The 23,641-nt window shown below is 39.6% G+C and overlaps 2 protein-coding genes across 11 annotated transcripts in view; both read right to left on the bottom strand.

Annotated features, from left to right (window-relative positions):
• Positions 1-23,641, bottom strand: part of LOC113134345 (zinc finger protein 62 homolog) — a 757,491-nt gene that overhangs the window by 545,929 nt on the left and 187,921 nt on the right. The window lies entirely within an intron of this gene.
• The window catches only part of basp1 (brain abundant, membrane attached signal protein 1), a 41,288-nt gene that overhangs the window by 9,188 nt on the left and 8,459 nt on the right, over positions 1-23,641 (bottom strand). The gene's annotated exons all lie outside the window — the stretch shown is intronic.

The raw sequence follows: 23,641 nt of genomic DNA on the forward strand, positions 1-23,641 counted from the left end.
ATTCTGAAACTAGGACTGTTGGGAAATAATCAAAATAAAGTTATCAGTTTGTTCTGCACAGAAGTTTAATTACCCAGTACGCACAGACTGCCCACTGCTTATTTTGGCCTCAGGCTGAACGCACACACACACGTGCATGGACACACACACACATTCATTGGTATTTAGGTTCAATCACCAAATTGACAGAGCTTGCAGAAACTCCTGGGATTGAAATGGTTATTGATCAGCACGACGCGACCACAGAGAGCCGCTGTGTGTTCAGCTGCTGCTTACAAGTCTGAGGATGCTCTCAGCAGAGCCGAAGCCAGCCAGGCGCTTTGAGAAGCTTTTCATTGAGACGTTTATTACTGAATACAAAATCGCTCTGGACGCTTTGTTGGCTGCAGAGGAAACCAACAGCAGACAAAGCAAAACAGAAGTGAAAGGGATTACGTCCATCTCTGTGGATTCAGTGGCATTTCAGCCTGTAAAATCTTCCTCTGCTCAGACGCTCACATGACCTCCCTGTCTGCAAAGCTGGGAGAAGTTTGTCTGGATGGAAAGTAACTCACCACAAATTGTGTGGCTGGCTCATTTCAAAACTTCCAAAAGTAAAAGGGAGAAGGACTTTTGAATTTTATGTCTGAGCACATTGCAAATATGTCCAAGATATATATTATAAAACACAATGTTGAGGTCAGTGAGACTAAACCACCGAGGAAGAACAGAAATATTCAGTTTACTCTAAAATTATTCTTCCTGTTAAAATTTCCTTGTATTATCAGGATGTCTTTCCATCCTGAGTTACTGTTAAAAGGAGCAAAGGCTTTAACTTTATTATGTAAAATGTGTTCGCACATCTGGATCACAGATGTTTGCAGATCAATAGCAGCTGATGTGACCAGGTTTAGGTTTTCCAAGTTTGAAAGTTAATAACCATATGAATATGTTTTTTTTCAGCTATTATATCATGTGATTGTTCAGCTTATTTATTTTAACCTGAAAGAAACAAAAATATGAAATAAAGTCAACTATTTTCATTCACAGCATGAGACAACAAAATTCAGTTTTCCAGGGTTTAATTTGACCCTGTACAAAAAAACTCATGAAATGTAGATATTTTTAATTTACAGACCAATTCCAACATATTCCAGGTGCATTACTTTAGATCATTGACGGTGTCACTGGTTTATATTTAATTTATATTTAATTTAAATTTTATTTTTAAAAGTCCGGTGATCGACCGAAAAGCCTGCTGGGTAATGAGGCCTACATCACGTAATCAAAAAAAACCGCCAAAACCTGAGGAGGTTCACGGACAGGAGCGGCGGGAGAGCTAGCAGCTAAAAATTAGCCGCTAACAGCTAACAGCTAACAGCTAACAGCTAACAGCTAACAGCTAACAGCTAACAGCTAACAGCTAACAGCTAACACATAGCAACTAGGAGCTAACATGTAGCAGCTAGCCGCTAACAGCTAACGAGGTTCACCGACAGTAGGAGGCTAACACAGCGGCGGCTAACGAGGTTCACCGACAGTAGGAGGCTAACACAGCGGCGGCTAACGAGGTTCACCGACAGGGCGCCCTTGGGAGTCGAGGACCGCTCGAAAACGCAGAAATAAACAAACACTGTCCCTACGTTTCCTCATGGGGCAGGCAGAACTGGATGGAGGATGTTTGTTGTGAAAGTGCAATAAGCTGTGACAACATCAGTCCAGTCGGGCCCTCGGAGAGTCCGATGGAAAGAAAGCCGACATTGTTTTTGACACCAACGTAAGGTAAGCAAACATTTGTCTGTTAATGTCTTATTTATTCTGTGAACTGTGACATATCATCGTGTTTACGGTAGACCTGTCATTCTGAATTAGATAACACTGCTGTAACGTTTATATGAAATAAATAAATAATGTTAAGTTGAGGCATGTAATTTAACAACCTGGTATTGTGGGCATTTGCGTGTGTTATGCAGAACAAGCTATAGATATTTTTAAGTTCTTATAGCATATGCACATTATTTGAATCTGAGGCTGTTAGCCCCACAGCTTAGTATGTGGGCATTTGTGTACATAGCATGCTGTTTTCAGTTTTGTTCATGTTCTGGCACCTTCTGATTTACAAATTAATCACTTTCTGTCATATAAAATGTTGTCTGGTAAATATTTTTTTGATTTTTGTCATAGATGAAAACAAATCTGAAAGCTGCTATTTGTGCTCATTTTCACTAGTAACTTATTTAACTAGACTGAGGTTTTTAAACTCGTCACTAAAAGCTTTTCACCTTTGGCAGCCAAGTTGCTCTCTGCTATCACATGAGAAAGTCAGTCTTATTTTGCACGATTAAAAAATGATAAATCCTAAAAACAGTAGTAGTGAAAACATCTTGGATTTGGCAGCATGTATCACATGTGCCTGGTTTGTGAGTATAGTACCACAGCTGGCCACTTCTCTTATCTGTAAGGACAGTATCTGGACACCACTGTGGTTAATGGGACTGACTGGACTGGTCAGATGCATTTACAGTCCCAGCTCTGTTTCCCCACATAGACTCAGGAACAAAAACAGTATCTCACCAGCGAACCCCAAGGCTCATTCACAATTTACATGATCTCAAATCTCCCACCTCTTCTGAAAGCAGTATAGTGGACAGGGCAGTCACCGTAGGTCCGACCAGCCGGCCTTAGAGAAACTCTCTCTGGTTCATTTTAACCTTTAGAGACAGGACTGTGATGATTTCTGAATTAAGACTGGCATGTGCTTGCTGTTTCATTGAAGAAATACTATTAACTCACTGGTTTTATTGACAAATATTGACACAACCAGACCTGTAGAGTCTGTTCTGTCAAAGAGCCTCAGGTGGATCAGCCTAATGGCTATACTTGGAGCTCCATGGTCCACAGGGACTGAGCTTCTGTCTGTATCCAAGTGAGAAGCTGTGTGAAGGGGCTTGAACCTGACTCGCCCAGCAGGTCTTCTGGGTTGTGATGCAGATTTAATGAAGTCTAATAGCTGTTAGCTGCAAACTGTTGGTGTAGCTGGACCTGTCTGACCTAAAGACAGCTTGAATTGTGCACTGTAATAGTTTAACATTTTCCGCTCAAAATACCTTCCAACTGTACTGGCTGGCACATGTCCCATGAATACTTTACTACCATATTAATATATTTAATTACTGACATCTTAGTAAATTAAATGTTTTTATCACAAGTCTTACCTTTTTAACATTATAGATTAGTTGATATCATGCAGCCGTACTGGTTAAACTAATTAACTACTCCACTATACTTCTGCTTGCAGTAGTTGTATATGCACAACTTTTGTCTTTTCCTCTTATATGTAAATAAAATGGTTGTTATCATAACTAATCCCAAATATAGACATGGTTGGGGAAAGTTAGTTAGTGTGCATTGATTTAACGTGACTGCCTTTTTCATAACATGTGAATATGTGATTTAACAGTTATGAAAGCTGTGAGTGGCCTTTGGAGGTGACAAGAGTCCTTAATACTTCTTCAGAAATATTCATATTGACTTTTGAGTTCTTTGTGTATTGAATACCACAAATCGACCCAACATCGAACTTTAAAGAGGGCGGGTGTGGCTTTGGGGGTACTTTGTACAACACAGAAGCTGTATTCAGTGTGACAAATGTATGTAGAGGGTTCATCTTTTGCTCTCTGAAGCTTCAGGTGTGAGATTTTGCTTCAGCTCCTGTCACCTAATCCAGATAATGCTGAATACATTGATCTCACGAACTGAGCTAGCATGAAGTTATTTACTAGTGTTAGATTTACAAAGTTCATCCTGTTTTTCTCCTCACTGCACATACTGTAGGATGTAGAAGGAATTTTCAGTTTTTATTTTCCTTCTCTACAATATTTCTGAACTGCTAACTAACCAATATGAGTCCACTCCAAATTCACAAAGCTACAATTCGTAAAATACAGTTTAAAAAAATATATATTTCAAGGTTCAGGTAAAGCTAAAAAAGGTGCATCAGTGCTCAGTGTTAACATAAATATGTCAAATATTTTTTTTACATGAATAAGTGAAAAGATAATCCAAGAAATAGCTAGCTGAAACATAAAAAATGTTGTTGATAGTTTGCTGATAAGTTTAAGACTTCATGCAAAAGTGTGTTTGTGTGTGACAAAGGTTTTTGGCTCTTGTCTTTCCATTCTTTCATTTGTATTTTTGTCCACAGCGTCCCAGAATGGAGTTTTTAACATTTAAAGGAACGAGAGCGTTAGAGCTATCTGTCCAAGACACTAATGAATGCAGTGTGCCATTTCAAATCTATCCCAATGGGACATTCATATTTCTGTCACGTCACATTTCAGTGTCATGCACATTTAGTTTAGGAGCATGGATGAATTTTTGCTTAAGACCAAATGGATTAATGCTATTAGCTAATGCCGCACAGCAGCAACCGTTAGCAGCCTGGGTCACTGCGAGTAAGAGCCCTTGAGTATAAAGTCAAGACAGACTTAGCTCATTCGAAACTTCTCTGAATAAGGTGTGCAGGAGCAATTCACAACAAAACCTCCATAACCTTTAAAACTGAATGAGTGGACTGGGAAATGGTGAAGTTTATTAGGAACAAAACAACGGGGCACACACCACAGAAATCCAAGCAATGCTGTGGGTCAGCTTTCTGGGTGCACAGGGACAGATTAAAAAACCATAAATAAGCATAAAACTTCCAGTCCTGACTTAATGCTGACTGGCTTCAATATCAGCTCTTGGATTTTTGCTATTCTGAGCATCTGAGGCTATGACAAAGCATTTAGTAGCCTCACAAGTTTTGGCAGACATGTCTCAACAAGACACCCAGGAATCGGCCCTCATGATCATATGTACATCACACATTCAGACAAATAAGGAAGCAGTCGGACCACATTGGGAATAGCCTCACTTCTAATCCAACAGTGTCGATAAAATTCAGTTCAAATTGTGGGACAGAAGAAAAACTTAGGACAGTGAGCAAGTGCATTGAGCGGTCCACTCATCTATGGAGACCGCCCTTCTTGCAGGCTCTAAACATCAGTTACCCTTGTGATTACATCCATGCAAATTTTAAAAAAACACTTTTAAAATTAATTCTAGTTTCAGTTCCTATATGTTGTCAATAACATTCCAGACTGCAGATTGATTTTTCAGTCCTCTGTCAAAGACCACTTCGGTTATTGTTTCCTGAAGGGAAACACCCTTATGTGTGTCGCACAAAGTGTCACACCTGCATTGACCCATGCAGGTGAAAAGATATAGACATTTTGGACAAACATGAACCTCAGAGGTAAATATGTAACTTATCCACATGAAAAGAAATTGGGTCAAAGTTAGTAGAAAGTGCACGAGGCCTCCAGTTTATCTTAGACAAATATGGAGGCAAAGAATCCTGCAAATTCATCCATTATTCTTTACATTATCTCCTCTGGTTCATTTAGTGTCACGAAGAGCATAGTTTACATTGTATGGTCTTGACAAACGATAATTGTATTCACCATGCGGTTTTATATTTCACAAATATAAATCGAACAAATAAAAATGTAGTATTTAAATTTGAGATCTTTCTCTATTATCAGTAGCAATTCTTTGCAACCTCACCTCTGTTATTTTTCATTTACGAGCTCTTCATTCCCTCATGCTTCATTTTCAAGTGATGCATTTTCCCTCAGGGGAGCTATTTTTCAACAGGTAAAGTCATTACTTTAATGGCAACAGAGAGACATTTGTTCAGTAACAACAGCAGTGGAGTATTAAACAGGAGGCTCATCGATTCAATGAAAGACTAACAGGTATTTATTTAGGCTGTGCAAATCAAAATACATCAAACTAAAAGCTTTCAGTCTAAATTCTGTGTAATGCTGCTCGGACCGAAAATGACCATATTCCTCATATTAAGTCTGGCCTGTTAATCGGCCGCTTTAAACTTGGCCATCACTCAAGAATTGAGGATGTCGCTCCGAAGAATTCACCAGCATCAGTCATTTTAGCAAATGGCCAAAAACAACAGGAGCAGGAGGTCAAAGGTGAAGCTTTGGTCAACAAAACGTTGGACTTTGACTCGGGAAGCTGCCATTTGCTTCTCATTTCCTTTCACGTTAACGTTATAACCATTCTCTGATTTGAACAAGCAGTTATTTTAATTCAGACCATGTTTTTTCCTTTTATGCTTCCTGCACAAGTTGTCTTTATGACAGAGCATAACCAAACCCTAACCCCAAAGACATGTTAGATCAGAAGACTCTCACTGGTGATTTCCACCAGACAAACAATGTCGTTTTATATGTGATGTTGGATTTTACCAGACAACATTACCTTTAGGCTCGCTAACGCTTGTTTCTTTGGGCCAAACTAAGCTTCACTATGCTTTCTGACTGTTTAGTGTTCCTCTACCCAACACACAGAAACAAATGCGATGAGACAGATTTCATTGCCACCTGATAATAAACACTGGGTTAGTCTGGTCAGTTGTTGGCTGGATGGCTGCAAGCCTGCTGGGATGAGCAGCAATTCTGAGTTGAAAACATACAGATTGAACATTAATAGTCTCCTCGTTAACAGGCTGTATAACAAGATGAATGTTTTACACTTTGACATGCATGGCTGCACAATTTCCGTGCATCTCAGTGGGCTCTCTATACCACCTGGTACATTTCATTCAGGATTTATGTTTCTAAGACATGTATTTTATATTACCAGTGGTGTAAAAATGTCACCACGGTAAATTCTGAAGTCTTTTACATATGTGTGTGTTCCTGTGCATGCAGGTAATTGGTTGAACTCTGCACACACAATATAGATAACTGTCCACTGATTTATATGTTCGTATACTCATTAGCAGCATCAGCAACATATGGTAGATGTAACTGGGGGAAAAAAGACTGTACAACCAACATATCACTGCTGCTTATTGGTGGAAAATAAAATACAGTTTCAGTTGCATCTGGAGCTGCAGCTCCCAGAATCTTCTCATCATAAAAACAGCAGACACAGACCCTTAACTACTAATATTTCTGTCTTAATTTCATTGGTACTTCTGTTTGTTCTGGCCATTTTGCCTCAGTCCCTTGCAGTATTTCATCCAGACACCACATGTCCTGAATTTAATCTCAATTTTTAGTCACTTGACCTTCCCGATCCTCTCACACACCTGTTTCCAGTTTCCTCATACTCTGTTAGTATTTATACCTTCCACATCTACTAGTTCTACTTCTACTATATTGCGACTTGTTTGTTGTTAATCCTGAAAACTCTCGTTATTGTCTCCCTTGTTGCCTGGACCATGTCTTTTCTTTTGCGTATTATACGACGTCACTGTTTTCTTGTCTGGTTCCCCCTTGTCTGTGCCCCGTACAACATATGCGACACATACGCTTTAACGTGCTCTTTTATACCGTTTCTGATCGAGTAAATCTGTCATTCCTTTACCAGCTTCTTGGACGCTCTGCTGGATGTAGTTTTCATATCGTTATCGCTGTCGCTTTAGGTTTAGCATGTTGATAGATTTTGTTTTTGTGCAGCTATAGATGGCCTGTCACAGTTTTCAATGGGATATTCAAATTATTTGTAGTTTAGCTTATGTAAATTTTAAAACCAACATGTGATGCTTACGTTCACAAAACATAATTGATTAGTGGGCATGTATATTTATTGGATGGCATCAACCACATAAACTCCATTCTACATGAGTTATTTGTACATTAATTCTGTTATGGTGAAGGAATATTTTATTGTGTGTTTTCTAACCCAGTGTGACTTCATAGTTTACTACTGTAAGGTTGTGAGAACTAATGTTAAAATAATCAGAAAATACTAGAAAGAAGTTGTAAAGATTGTGTGTAATGTACATTAGTCACAGCACATGATAAGATCTGTCTCTGTAAAGTGATATTTGCTTATTTTCAGCACCAAACCCCGACTTTTCAAGTAACTTATAAAAATCTGGCGCTGAGATGCAGTGCATCAACCCAGACCTTCAGCTGTCATTTGTTGCATAGCTTTCTCTGGCAAATCTAATCCACTTTGACTTTTGCTGCTTGTGGAAGGAAAATCAAAGCATGTCCTAGTTTTTCTTCTGGTTTGTGTTGCAGCAGTGAACCAGTCAGCACACACCCTAAAATGAAACCACATGCAGTTCTTGAAATTCAGCACCAGTTGAAGGCTTTGATTTGCTCTTGTGGTGTGTTCCAGCTATGGTGTTTGCACATAGACGCGGTATCCCCCGGACGAGTGTTAACATGCACATACGCAGCCTCCCAGTTCAGCTACAGCCAGCTTTACAAGCATCCACTCTGTTTATGCAGTCTGATTTAATTTAATGCAGTAACGGGCCTCTGTTTGGCAGGCATGCATTACCTGTGTGGCCTGATAGAAAAGCTGTTTGTCAACCTGCCAAAACCATAAATACAGTATACGCAAAGAAAAATGAAACTTTTGACAAGGCTTCCAAGAATTCAAGAAAGAGGATAAATGCCAAAATCATATGTGGGTGTTTCAGTTGATGCTCAACGCATATGCAGTAGGTGCTTCTTTCAGTAATCCTGGTGGTAGAGAAGTTACCAACGCATCAGAAACACTTTATCTGGGGTTTAACAAATTAAATTATGCTTTAGTTGGTAGTTGGTGTCTTTAATACCACTTTACCACCACTACAACTGATTTTGAGTTTAATGTAAAAAGGCTTAGGTTGCTCTAATTTCCTGTAAATCCCTCACTTCTTACTAAAACATGTAAAGTCATAGTTTGTGTTGTCGGCATCTGGTTCTACTTCTGCTAATGTGTCTGTCAGCTGTGGTAACGGAAAAGATTGTTCTAGTAAGAGGATATTAAGAGGGTGATGATCAGGGGTTGATCATTTATGGCCCAACTTCTCATACCCTGGACTGCCTCAGATCTGTGTGTGTTGCTCAGATTTGTCTTGTATGGCTTAACACAACTGACACTAAGGTGGTGAAAAGTTCTGAAGCTTTGATTCTTGTCACGATTTCGTGCCAAGCCACTCATTACATTTAAAGCAGCATTTATTTGATTTCTGGGGCCAGTAAGGGGCAGAAGAAGTCTGAAACAAACACCGACATGTTCTTGCTTTTGTCTGTTTCTTAGGGTAATACTTACACACTTGATTAATGTAAGTCCAGTATCCACTCTCTTTTAGCTCTGATTTGCTCTCCACCAGCTCCTGAGAGGATTATCTGCCTGTGGAGTGTTACCACTTTCTTCACCAGCTTGGTTGGTGCTGGATGTGTACAGTGCAGTGAACTCAAGGAAGCTATAAAAAGATCTGTAAAGAAGGAACGCTGTCTGTAGCTGGAGGCTGGAGTAGCACATTTGGACTGACACTGTAGGTGAGAGTCTTCACAGTTTGGGGAAGAAGAGGGAACACACTGACCTCACCTTCCTAAATAATTGAACAGTGAGTGTTCAGATGTTGGAGGAAGGATTTGCTACCTGACTGACAGGCTGCCTGATAAATCGATGAAGACAGAGTTTCACTTCAAACCTGCTCTAATGACAGAAATGACCATTTTCTCAAACCTTAAAAAGAGAAGATATGGAAGCTCTGGCTTAACTACCAACCTATAGCATTACAAGTAATCTCTCCCCCATTAACAGTGAATTAAGACATAAACCCTCATTCTGGATTATCATTACATGTTGCTTGTAAGAGTATCTTCCAAGGGTTTAAGATGCTGGTCGTGTTGAAAGTTCATAAAGAGCAGAAGAACATCCAGCGGTGCACATTTCAGAAGAATTTTCACCTTGTGAGGAAAAGTGAACACTCACAAGTGTTGGAGTCAGTCTGGTATCAGTGTGTGTGTTTGTGATGGCATTTTTGATTCTGGTTCTTTGTTCAGCCTTAACGTCCTCAGAGGATTGTTTAGTTTCACAAAGCCGATGCCAGGCACCGGTTCCCCAACTTTGTGGCAACGCTGAAGCCGCGTTGACATTTTCATGTTCAAATGATTTTCAGTTTTGGCTTTAAATTTGAACGGACGTGAGACTAACTTGGTTATCTGTGTGCAAAGACACCCTTTGAAGACAATCAGTGTGGAAGCAAAATGCTGTTTTCTTGTTTCCTCATATCAGACTGGGAACCACTGTGTAAGGGGCTGGAGAACATTTATCCCAGTGAGAGTCCACACAAGTATGGAATTACACACGTGTGTGTTGTTGAGGTGGCTACTGCCAAAGAGTGTAAGCAGTTTGCAGTCCTCAGGGTGACACTATGTGTTTTCTGCAGAAGACCACAAAGGCAGCGCTGACGCATGTGCTGACACAAACACGCACACAAATTACACACACACACACACACACACACACACCCTGCTGCATGCAAAAGCACAACTACTTTGGCTCATGTGTGCACAAATAAACATGCACACTGTTTATTAATGAGAAATGTGGACAGTGTGTGTGAGAAATATGTGACCTCTGGCCACACACACAGCCATCTATCAGTCTCAAGGCTGCCATAAAGAAAACAAGAAGGGGCCCTGTGTTGCAAAATGTAAACTCAACCAAACATTCGCATTTAAAGAGATAGCAGGGAGACGGGGACATCCATGAATCAGTTTAGACTTTCTTTCTACAGATAAAGCCAGAGGTGGTTGTGAGGAGAACAACAATTCAGACTGTAAATGTTTAGACAGACAGGATGGTCTGGACTAATGCTCCAGCATGTGCTGTACGACTTCACTAGAGTCAAAAGACGTGCGTTACATCAAGATGTCTGTTAGTGTTTGCAGCTAAAAAGAGAAATGTGCTTCAGTTTTCTCCTGGGTTCAACCACCTATGGACAGGGATTTTACAGTTCCAGCATAATAAAAAGTTATATGAAGTCCTTGAAAATCTAATTACAGCCCCTCTAATATAGATAGAATTTGAATAATTTCCATTTTGTCAGCCCCAGTGGGCGACAGCAGGACATGTCTGATGTGATGGAGTAGGACTGCATCTCATCTTTATGTAAACAAAACCTTAGGGTGGCTAGATCCATGGAAATATTCTGTAAATATATAAATGTTCTGCACATAGTGACATAAAAGGACTACAGTGGCAGGTAATTACAATTAATGTATATTTTACTATTTTGCTGAGCGTTTTAAAGGTTTATATACCAGGCAGCAGGAAACATTGAGTGTAATCACGACTATTGTACCTTTGGTGAGAAATAATAATAACACAAACCTGATATTCACAGTAATACATTAATTACTTGGATTAAATAATAGAATAAGATCAAGCACATCTGCTGTAAAGTTTCAATATTGAATGTAATTAATGGAAAATGGTGGGATGTTCATGTTTAATGTTTACATTTAGAGCTGGTGTAAAACAATTGGTAGGGTAGTTTAAAGAAAAAGAAAGTAACTGAATGGTGAGCCAGATAAATTCTGCAGGGCCTGAAGAAGGTCGGTCAATGTAGAAAGCAAAATAGCTGCATCCCATGTGTTGGTGTGACAAATGGCTCTGTTGTACCATCAAATTTTATAAAACCTGACTAAACCTGCTGACAACCACACAGCCTCTGGCTTGTTTATGAAAACATCCAGTGTATGTTTTGCAGGACACTGTAATGCAGGAGTCCCCACTGGACACATGAATGGACAAGTTTCACTCCTCCCTTTCCGGTGATCTCTGGGCTTGTTTTAATACACCAAATACATTTCACATACTCCTTATTCTGGAGAAACCGAATGTCAAGCTTCAGCCGGAATGACCTAGTCCATAACCATAAGTCAAGGACTCTTCCTGTGAGAGAGCAGAGTTATTTTTCTTCCCCCTGCACCTTGCCTCCATCAGCACAAGCCCACGGTCAGACCATATTTGGCGTTTGTTTTTCTCTGCTTGCGGTACCAGATGGGTGGTGTTTAGTGCGTCAGTGCATTTCAGACAGTGTCAGGTAAGTTGTCAATCTCAAAATGAGCTCACTAAGCATGTCTGATAGTTTCCTCTCCCCTAAACTCGTGTGTTGTCTCCAGGATTCAATAACTCAGACTGTTAGCATATAAAAAGACTAGAGTTCAGCTGAATAGCAGAGAGGAAACACACATCAGAAATAAAAGTACATAATGTCAACCACTTCAATTCTCTGTCACACTTCTCATCTGTCACCTTATTAACGACATGGAGCGATCTCTGTGGGCTTTTAACACAGTTTTATTATTGAGCTATGTATATGTGGATGGAAAATTCTCAGTAAAACGCTTTTTAAGAAATCATTTACCAGTTTATCTTCCCCTCATCTGTCTTAAACATTGAGCGCCATGCGTCCAACATCACCTGGTAAATGTCGAGACGTGGCCCTGACAAATCTACATCACCTGCATTTAAGGCTTTTAGCTGATGCCCTTAGAAAAGTGGGAGCAGATTGAAGACAGCTTTGTCTATCCACAGTATTACATTAGGAGAGGTCAAACTGGTAGTGATTTGGCAATGACACACGACCGTTAAAAAACTATGAGAGACCTTGAAAATACAAACATCTCAGAGGGAAAGAAAAGTCTTTTTCCATTTTTATGTGAACCAAAAGTATTGTTCTTTTATAGTAAATGATCTGTTCAGTTTATATTCTCATCAGGATTTTATAAGATAAGATATGTTCCACTATAAGACCAGTAGTCCTAATGTAGCAGAAAGCCCCTGGATTTGAGGTGTGCTGCCATGAAAGTTAATGATCAGAAATCTCTACAGTAAAGAGGAAAATGCTGTAGTTTGTTAATCAGCTTACTTATAATAAAACTGCCAGTCACTCACATCTTAAATCTTAAGTAATCTCTGGGTGAGTGTTGTGCTATTTACTACCTCAAATTGTATTTCCAATATATTCTCCCACAATACGACCATTTTAACATTTGTGTAATAAAAATCTCTTAACATCATCAAATTTCCAGCTAGTGGCGATCTGTATAGGACAGTATTTTAATAATAGCTGTACCAGCCCAGCAGTAAACGCCCACAGAAAACAGGAGATTAGCTTGCTAATAGTCCTAGCGTGACAGGTGATAGCAATCCCTTAGACTTAGACTTTTATGGTATTTTGTGGTTTAAAAAATGCATATAGACTCTACACATCCTCAGCCTGGTGTGTTTACATAGGAAGCTGCTCTGTGCAGCAACAGTCCCCTTGTTCCTCTTCAATTATGATAATAATGCAGTGCCTTTCTAACCTAAAAGCTACAATCCCACTGGCAGGTTTAATGCCAGTATCAGTACCTAATGACCAGCAGACTAAAGAGCAAGACCAGTGGGGTTAAATGTGAAATTAAACTGGAATTAATGAAGATAAACTGTAAGTGTCCAATGTGTTTATGGATATTGGTGCTCAGCCTCGTTCTCGTACGTACTACATCATCTCAGTTTGCTTTCTTGCCTCGTTGTTTGGTTTATGTGATTTTCCACAAAGCAGATTTCCACAACCGAACTTGATAAACCTTAATATGACAGCTTTGGTTTGAAAAGCAATAAATGAATTCCTGATATAATGCACTTAGTTTACCTCACCAAAAGGGGAAGAGAAATATTTTAATCAGGGTGTCTGCGGATCCTTAAAAAGTCTTAAAAAGTCTTAAATCTAGCTCTTAGAAACCTGCAGATACCCTGTTAATACTTTGCCTCCAAATTGACAAAAAAAACAAAAAAACACTTACGCATTTATTTACCCCTTTATGAAAATTAAACTTATGAACATGTTCCCAAGCTGCTCTCCAAGAATAGCAGCAAAGTCCTGAGAGGATTCGTATCCTCTGGGAAATCACGGTTCTCTGGGAATAGAAAGTGGAGCGTGTCCACATGAAACAGGACATTTCCTCCTGAACACAACATCATTAGCTGTAATTATTTCAAGTGAGCTCTCGGTGTGAGGTAAAACATACCCCTTAAGTGCATCATAGGTTTATTTTACTCTAGGAGTTTTATAGTGGATAAAACAACAAAGTCCAAGGCACATTTTCGGCTTCATATTTTAGCTCTATACAGAACACATTAAAGAACAGCATAGCAAATAGGAACTGATTTAGGACATGGACTTTGTGTTTAATTGACAAAAGGTCTTAGCTTTTTTTTTTTTTAATGCTTCATCAGTTTCAGTCCTTCCATCCCAATAGTAACCCTAAGCCACTGAATCCAGAGAACAAACAAATCAGAGAAGTGAACAACGGTGCTTTTATGGATTTAAGTCAGAGGATAATCAGACTTGAAGCTTGGACTATTTGTTTGATGGATTTCTGCTGATCTAATTGGGTAATGCTGACAGCAATTAGGACTTCGCCCGGTAGATGACAGAGAAGATATTGCATTACCATTTTGCTCTGCATGCAGCCTTATTAGAATAAGGAATTCTTTTTTCTCATACTGATGTTTTAAAATGATTTACACCACTAAAGTTGTGAAGGTGCTTTCAAATGATGTTGTTTTCCACATCGAGCATATGTGATGCTGAGTAGCAATTAGGACCTTTGTAACAGCCGACATTTTGCTTGTCAGGGTACAAAATTTCTCCACCTATTCGATGAAGTAGCTGTAACAATGTGCCTGAAAGCACATTGTGCAACAGGAAGTCCCAAAGTTTATCTCAGTATTTGGTTGTTACATGCTGATACTTTATCACGGCCTGCTACAGATAGATAAACTAACTCAAAATACTTCAAACGATGACGCTGAGAATTAATAAAATGTTTCTTAACAGAGGAAATTCAATATCTGGTTGTTCCTGTATCCAGTGTTTGGTTTGGTTTTATTCTGTGATAAGTCAGCCCACACATAACTCACTTGTCCATATACTCAAAAAATGAAAAATGTTCTTATCAGAGAGCACTGGAGTGCATAAGACTTTTATTATTTGTTGTTGACTATTTGGAATTAGCAGTGTTGTCCCTGTTGAGCCTGCTAATCACAAAAAGGCCTTAACTCTAGAGGAACATGCATGCCTGACATAGTTCGTCGATTATCAGACTTTGAGGGTTATTGCAGTTCAGTGTTCATTGTTTTGAAGGGTTAAACATTATCCCAACAAGGGTTTGGCCTCCAAATTCCAGGTTTAGCAGAGCTCAGTGGCATTTTTGCTCATATCATGGAATAAGGTCAAAAGTTAATCACTTCCTCGTTTTAAAACAGCAGAACCGGATATTTGAGCTTTAGAATTAACTAAACCCAGCTTTGTCACTTATAGTTTTCTGGTTCTGCCCTTGTTAATTGAACTTATATAGCTATAATAAAAAATATTATATAATTGAGAATGAGATGAAAGCAAAACTGCAGAAACCACATCAAATGTCTTCTCAAATGATTTGTTTTAATTTGTTCTTTGACGAGATAATTCCTCCTTTCAGTCACCATTGTGGACTTATTTTATAGAACACATTCATGTACATGGGTTCATGTTCAGCTTCTTGTGTGTTAACAATTTTTAATATTCATTTGCTTTATTGTGCCGCATCTGTTGCCTTAGTTTTATGGAAATTCAGAGAACTTGAACCACTAAGGCATAATAATTAATGACATAGGGACCTTAATGTTAGTTCTGCTTAATGACATGATCCTGATGCCCTGTACTGATTTATACACATATGTGATTTTAAAAAATGGCAAATCCAGAAGACTTATCCTGAATTAGGAATTCTTCAGTAAATAACCTTGTCAAATTCCCAGCTAACTATGCTAAAGGAACCCAGCAAAAAGCCTTTGCTGTTAGAAACTGTGGGTCACCCAGAGGGAGGTAACGCTGAAAACCTTGGTTGTGGGTTTGACACTGGCCAGTCTCTCTCACACACACACACACACACACACACACACACACACACACACACACACACACACACACACACACACACACACACACAGACCATGCAGACAAATAGATGTGACACCTTCAGCTGAGCTCAGACACAGCGAGACGACATTTGTTCTGGCTGGTTGCTCGACCTGTCACAGTGACAAAGAGTCTGATGAGATCCTTTGGTTTCACTGCATCCAGAGGTGGCATGAGAGAACTAGCAGTGTGTGTGCAGTTAACAGCTTCCTGTACACACACTGGCTCATATTCCTGAGGAAACCACATAGATAAATATTTACTCTTTTATTAGTAGATAAACCAGTGACCAAGGGCAGTCTCATCAGTCTGTACTTTTAGTATCATGGTCAGCTGCTCTTCAGGTCATGGTTATTGCATGTTTGTAGCTTAGCAGCATTTGGCAGGAGGAGTGAATGCACATAGTTTAACCTTTATCTCAGGCTGGTGTTTGGGTACTAAACCCTGTGCTTATTTCACATTATAAAAACATCAGCTTTGTTTTTATAACAGAATAACCCCAACCTGACCAGAGGCTGTATGCCTGATTTAGCTGATTTCTGGTTTGAATCAGCATTTATTGCAAATACAGTTTGTTTGTTTTGGGCAAAGTGGGGGCTATACAAAGCTATGGGTGCAAAACCTAAAGAAACTGAGCACGTTGATGCCAAAGAGCTTCACGTAGTTGGAGAAATCTGCAGTTGAGAGACCTTTCATATTAGACACTGTCACATTATATATTGTTAACATAGAATATTTCTTAGTGTAGGTTTAAAATCTCTTCTTCCAACCAAGAAACAAACAAAACAGAATAGTAAATGAATCTTCAGAAAAGCAATATGCTAACAAATGTATAGCTACCAAGCGTGAACCACCTCAGTAATTCAACACCCAGTGTAACTCAGTAACATCAGTGACTACTGAAGCAGATATGTAGACAGTGATAATTGAAGTGTGGAGCTGCTCGCTGCTTTTTCCTTTGAGTACAGCTCTGGATGCTGCCAACCCTCTGAATGTTTTCAGTCTGGCACCCTGCCCCTCCATCTACTAAATCATGCAATGCATTGCAGTCCACTCAATCTGTTGAAGGCACTCTGAATCTTGTCAATTAGGACATCTGCAAAGTGTAGCCAAAGCACCCTGGTGTTTTCATACCAGTGATTGTGCCAAAGCAATTTATTTATAAAACCAATTTATTAATATTGTCTCTTGGTTTCAAAGGAGGGAACCAAACACAAGCTGAAGTACTAAGAGCTATTACAGTAATTGGTGCTGATATGGAGAGCTGCAAACATTATACTTCAGTTTGGAGAAAATGTAAGTCATTATTTTATAGTTACCGTTAGGATTTTGGTGTGTATGTGATATACTGTGAAGTTATCAATTAGTTATTTTGGTCTAAAGGGCACAGCATGGCATCGTTAACAACTCGGCTATAATGAAAATTAATCATCAATAACTGTGTTCCTTTGCATAAAATATTCATTTAAACAGTCCTCTTCAGAGTGAAGGACTACACTTGAAAAGCGATGACAATGCCTCGAATTATACAACAAATATGTAGTAGGTCTGTGCAGTGGACACGAAGAAACATGCCACCAGGTGTACAAGAAGTATTGGATTTGTACTGTACTGTGGCCTGTTTTATATTGTACCGTCAATGTGATTTGGAACCAGATTATTACTGATGGTAATTTACTCTCATTGATGCAAATGTAATATGCAAACTGAGATCTTAATTTACACTCTTTACACTTAACTGTGCAATGATTTGCACTAGTTTTTGTAGAGTTTTGTAGTTTCTGTTTTCTTTAATCACAAGAGGTACATGTGACAAACTCAATCTCACAACAGCTGAGTGTTTCAAATCAGTTTAGAATATTTCCACTTTCTGTGAATCCTGACCAGTTTTACATGACACCACTTAGTCATACTCACAGTACAAACTGTTGTCACTTCCTACCACGGCACGCTGTCTGCTCAGAAACCAGTCCACACCCACACAGTGACCAGCGTGTGACAGAAACGCAGTGTGTGTCATGCACCAGCTGTTCTGTGTTGAGGACTTGTAGCTAACATAATGCAGCAGCTCATTGTTTAACTACACAGTTCTCAGTTGGGTGGAGTATACGGGACTAATATATATATTTAGGATATATAGGAGTGTGTTTAATATATTTCACTGCTGATTAAGTTTGTATTGTTACACGTGCGGTGTGCTAGTTGGTGTTGTCAGCAACAAGGTTCACTTAAATTAATGTGGTTAGAGGCCTTTCACGTCATTCTGCGTTTGCATAAAGTTGCTGCGCTGGCAGTTGCATATTGTACACCTATGCACGAACTAGTAGTACACAAATGATGAAGTATATGCCACGTTGCTACTCAAAATGCACAGCGTAATTTGTTAGAGCAGCTAAACAATAAATAGTTAGATGTCGTTACATTACATCACTTTGCAAACCAACACAGGGCTGCTTGTAGGTTTTGTTTTTTTATTTTTATTTTAGTTGAACTGTATTTTGTTGTTGTGCTTTTGATTAGAGCAAAGTCAGTTCACACACCTCACACCTACATGATGTGCATGTGGAATAATACCAGTCATACAATGTCACAGGCTTATTTATTGACACTTGTAGTCGCACCAAGACCAGAATAAATCAGATGTAAATTATTGTCTGCAGCTCGATGGTGAAACAGTAATGACTAAACTCATTGCTCTCCATTAAACATTTAGTTTAATGTGACGGCCATTTTCTCCTCCCTTTGTCCTGATGAAATGGACTTTCTAATTATTGAGTCAGACTGTGTTTTCAGGACACTGTGACCAATGTCAGAGACAAGGTGTCTTTTTCTACTCCTGCTGGAGCTGGACGGTACATGCCAATGACAAATCTCACTACGGGACTTTCATTTCAGTTTTTGTTTTTTTTTTTGTACTCTGAACTGCATTCATGATGTCACGTGTTTTTTTTTCCCATCTGGCAAGCTGTTCTATGATGGTCTACTAGGGCCTTACAGCTACGCCTGCCATCCTGCCTGATCAGTCTGCACAGCAGCCATTTTGAGCAGGAGTGCTGTACATGTAAGACGAGCTGCGATAAAGTGCACACATCATGAGGCACAAACTAAAATGGACCCTGAGCACGGTGAAAAATGGCTCATGGTGGATGTATTAGTCTTCTCTGTCATTTCAAAGGGACATTTCACAAAGTGTTGTGACGGCCGACTCTATCTTCGAATCTATCAAAGGCTCCTGCCAATAATCCTTACCGCCAACACACACACCGTCGCCACACAGCCGCAGATGCAAACTGTTAAGAGAGAAGACATCAAGTGCTGTCAAGTACACAGTTTGTGTACTTTCAAAGGAATCGTGGTCTTGTCTCTGCATCTTTCCTCACAGACTCTGCTGAATTTAAACGAGAAGGCCCACCTGCCTGGAAAGCTGCAGCAGTTTTTTTTTGGGGGGGGGGGTTTCTTTTGGACATTTTTGATTCTCGTCTGGTGAAAAAATAGTGAATCACCATCTACTTGGATTAATTATTCACCTTTGAACTGGCAAACAGTGAAAACAGCCTGGAGTCTACTAATTCAAACAGCAGATAATATTTAAACTAATTCAAATAAGCCCAGCAATATGCCTCTGTTGTGTCGTACTGTGAAACTCTGTCACGAAGAGGAACATAAAGGCTCGTGTGTTGTGTTCTCATCTATATTTGCATGTTATCAATAATACACTGCAGCTTTGTTTTTTTTTTTAATTATTTGGCTTATTTCAGGCACACACAGAGAACAGTAATAACACCTGACAATCCCGTGTCAGTAAAGACATGATGGTGGAAACACACACACACACACACACACACACACACAGAGTTACAGTCATCTGATCATAAAAATGGGCTCATCAGTAAAACCAGATCATCCATCAACCTTCCATATGTGGTTTATGTTCGTGTTTTTACATGTAACTGACCAATATATTCTCAAATCAATACAGTGACTTGGGTTCAAATATTGTCCAACCGTTGTGCCACCTGGATGATAGAGATGATCCCTAACAGACCCAATAAACAAACTGAAGTCGATTATCTTGATGCATGAAGCTGGATCTCTGAAAAGACAGTGAGCTGCTCTGAGCTCTATTAGTTATTTGATGTAAAAATTTCCTCAAATTTGAGGTTTGTGGTGTGTGTTCAGCTGCTGTTCTCAAAAAGGGAAATCACATTTACATGTTCAGCTCATTGGACACTGTTTCCAGAACCTTACAATGAATGCAGCGGTGTAATTATTTCTTCTCTGTTATTACTTCTGCTCTGCATTTTTAGTCTTTTGTTTGCCCGATCACTTTCTGCATCGAGTTGTCTTCAGATTTTGTTACATGATGTGTAGTAGAGGAAGTAAACTACATTTCCCATGTGTGCTTGCATGACAAAACTCAGGTGTGTTGTATTTGCTGCCAGCTCGGTGTCAAACATTTGTGACACATGATTTACTGGTTGGAAACGTAGTGATACCAATAAGTACTAGGATAAGTAAAGTGTGCATTGCTGTTTTTTGTCCTGTGAAGACATTAAACTTTAAAGTACAGCACCATTCTGAAGTTTCTATCAGGACCAACAGTGAGGAATAACCTACCATTTACTGTAACCTTGAAATGCCTACAGTGTTATAAACAACGAGGGAAGCAGGAGCCAGACAGGGAGGTAGATATGAGACTAGGGATATGTCTAATTACTGCTTATCTACTGTTTCCTAAAGCAAATTCCAGTGAGACTACTACAAATAGAGAGGTAGATATAATCTGCACATATCACTGAGGAATAGAGGATCCGTTTGGCTACTAAAACCACCCGGGGATAGTTTCAGAGCCGAATATGTCTTTTCTCTTTGTCTTGGTATCGGCTGAGCACCAGAGAGCTTCTGTCTCTGATGTCAATCAATAGCACTGCAGCTTAAAGCCCACCACTAGCTGCCCTGCCATCCCAGCATCCCACACCATCCTCCTTTCCATCTGTCTGCACACCTCCCTGAGGCCCCCGGCTTCCACCCGGAGCCAGACGTGGTCCGACATCAATCAATAGCTCTGCAGGGCTGCACTGTTGGGCAAAGCAGGCTTTTTAGAAAGAAGCAGAGCCAAATGATGTTTCTGGGAATAGGACAAGACATTCTGATGATGGAAATGGATTGTTTTGCATGTTCTAGCTCATTAACTTTAACTATTGCATATTATAAATGAATGATGATCATCGGTTCTTATTTCATGTTGCGGAGATTAGAAACCTGCCTGAGAATGCTAATCTGACACAGTCAGTGATGTCTTGTCTAACTATCAGTTGCTAAGAACAATCAGATTTAAGGTCTGTGTTTTAATGCAAGAAAACAACAGCCCTAGGTTTGGGCTTCACAATAGTTTGCTATGTCTGCTGCTAAGGCACAGCAGGAATTGACTTTATAATGAGCTGATACAGTAAACATCTCTTCTTCCACTTGCATCATCTGGAACTGAAAGTTCTGCAGCTGAGAAAGGTTCCTGTTTTGTACCATAAAACAACTAAATGGATTCTGGTGAAGTCTGACATCACAAAGCACAGTGTAGATGCTTATGGTGCTGGTCTGATGTGGTGATAATCATGCTAAAATTGATCTGCTATCAATTTATTGATGTTTTAATAATAAAATACAGTCCCGACTACCTTAAATGTTTGTGTTACATAGTCAAAGTTCCTGTTTCTGATTATAGGATTTTGCCTCAGTCAGTCAGAAGTGAGGACACAAGCTGTCATGTTATGAAAATCCTCTGCCTCTCCTGCCTCTGAGCCCAGAGACAGGGGGTAATAACTCCTCCTGCTTTCTGCAGACTTTTCTGTGATGTTTATGATCCGCTTTACCAGCGAGATCCGACTGCACAGGAAAACATAAAGCACTGGAATCATCTTTAATATCAGACCATAAATCTGTGGCATTCCCTTAGACGTTTATAGGAGGCAGGGAATTCACAAGCAAAAGAGGAATATAAAAACCAGCTTTTATCGAGTGCTGCTGCTGCCCACGCAGACCAAACATGTAACACAAGCTCTGCATGTTGCACTTCCCTCTTTCATAACATTAACCCTTTAGTTCCTGCTACCACCAGATCTGTTTACTGCAGGTTTTTTTTTTTTTTTTAATCTGAACTCTGCACTCTTTTCCCTGGACCTGGACCACATGGGTGGTATATTAAGGCTTCTTATTCTGTGCTTTTAACCATTTAGTATCCTCTACATGTGCCGGTTGATTAGAGCCGTCTTACTTTAAAATGATGAAAATGTTTGGATTTTCTTTTCAAAGGCATATCTGATCACAAGAAAATCTGGTTTCTAAAAGCACCAAATATTTTTTTTTAAATGTCAGCATATGTCACATCTCTGTGACCTTTTCCACCTCAGCCAAGAATAAAAGAAAAGGATTTGTGGCTCAATAGTTGCAAATCCCTGCATCCAGGTTCTAAAAGGTGCTGGAGAGATTAAAACCAGAAAACTATACGAGGTGTAGGAGCATGTTTAACTATCACATATGGCTGCCTTCGTTTGGCTCTGGGTGCATTACAACAAAAAAACAAAACTGGCAACCACCAATTACATGAACCAACCCCCTCACTTAAGTGTGCAAAGAAGAGCTTCTTCTGGATGGATGACAGGTCACCACAAGTGTCATGTGACTTTTGTTTACAAGCTCCTGCCTGCTATCCACCAGGCTGAACAAAGGAAACTCAGAATGGCACCGGAGATCCGACACTGGTTCAAGTCCGCGGACGCAGCAGTGAAAAGTGGCTTCAGGCCGAGAGCAACACGACCGTGTCTGTTTCTTACAAACATATAAGACATCCACCCCAGCCGTTTGTTTGGCCGGCTGTCTGGCTGGCTGTCTGGCTGGCTTGGTGAAACTGGCCCTCTCAGCGTCGCATCTCACTGACCCCTGTCACCAGCACGTCTGCAGCTCACGGCCAGACGCCGGTGGAGCAAAATTGGACATGGCGGGCGTCCGCTGTCCCCAGCCAAAACAACGACAGAGAGAGAGAGAGAGGGAGAGAGAGAGGGCAGCCATGCAGTCAGGCAGTCAGGCCAGACAGGGACACGAGACAAAGTCAACTCTCAACTCCAGCTAAGCCTGAAAAGGGCCAAGATGCACGTTCTCCAACAGCAGAGTGGCTGTAATCATTTATTTTATGGATAACAGTAACAAGAATATATATGTATATTGATTTAAAGTGATAGTTTAATTTAAAATTTGTATTATATTACTTTTTAAAATCTTTTTAGAATAAAAAAATGTAAAAATTAAATTAAGTAAATTATTAATTATTAAATGAATCCAAATAAATCTTTATCATTTTTTATATTCAGTCTTTTTTATATTATTTTTTATCAACTTATGCATTAATTTCAATCATAAAACATTAAAAAAAAGGATTTATTTCTTCTTTGGTATTGTAGCATATTTAATAATATAAAGCCAGTGTTTTCCATTCTGACATACAGTGTTGTAATGTCTGCCCCATGTAGAAAACACATGTCCACTTCTTCCTCACACACACACACAAATCCCTGACAGGCCCTTGATTATGTCTCGCACTTGAGGAAAAAAATATCTGGTGAGATATTCTTGTGAATTTCTTCTCGTCTTCAGCTGCTGTCTGGTTGATGGGAGTTGACAGAACTGGGACCACAACACAAACGTGAGGAGGCCAAGCACCTACATGTCTCAGCTCTGTTGTTCCATCTCATTATTTTCAGATTCGTCTCAGGACGGTTTAGGACTCGTACCGAGAGAAGTGCTGGAAACATTTTTGAGACTGTGCAGTCCCCAAAGATTTACAGAGGACTGGAA

Source organism: Mastacembelus armatus, chromosome 17, assembly GCF_900324485.2.
Source record: "Mastacembelus armatus chromosome 17, fMasArm1.2, whole genome shotgun sequence".
NCBI classification, from domain to species: Eukaryota; Metazoa; Chordata; class Actinopteri; order Synbranchiformes; family Mastacembelidae; genus Mastacembelus; species Mastacembelus armatus.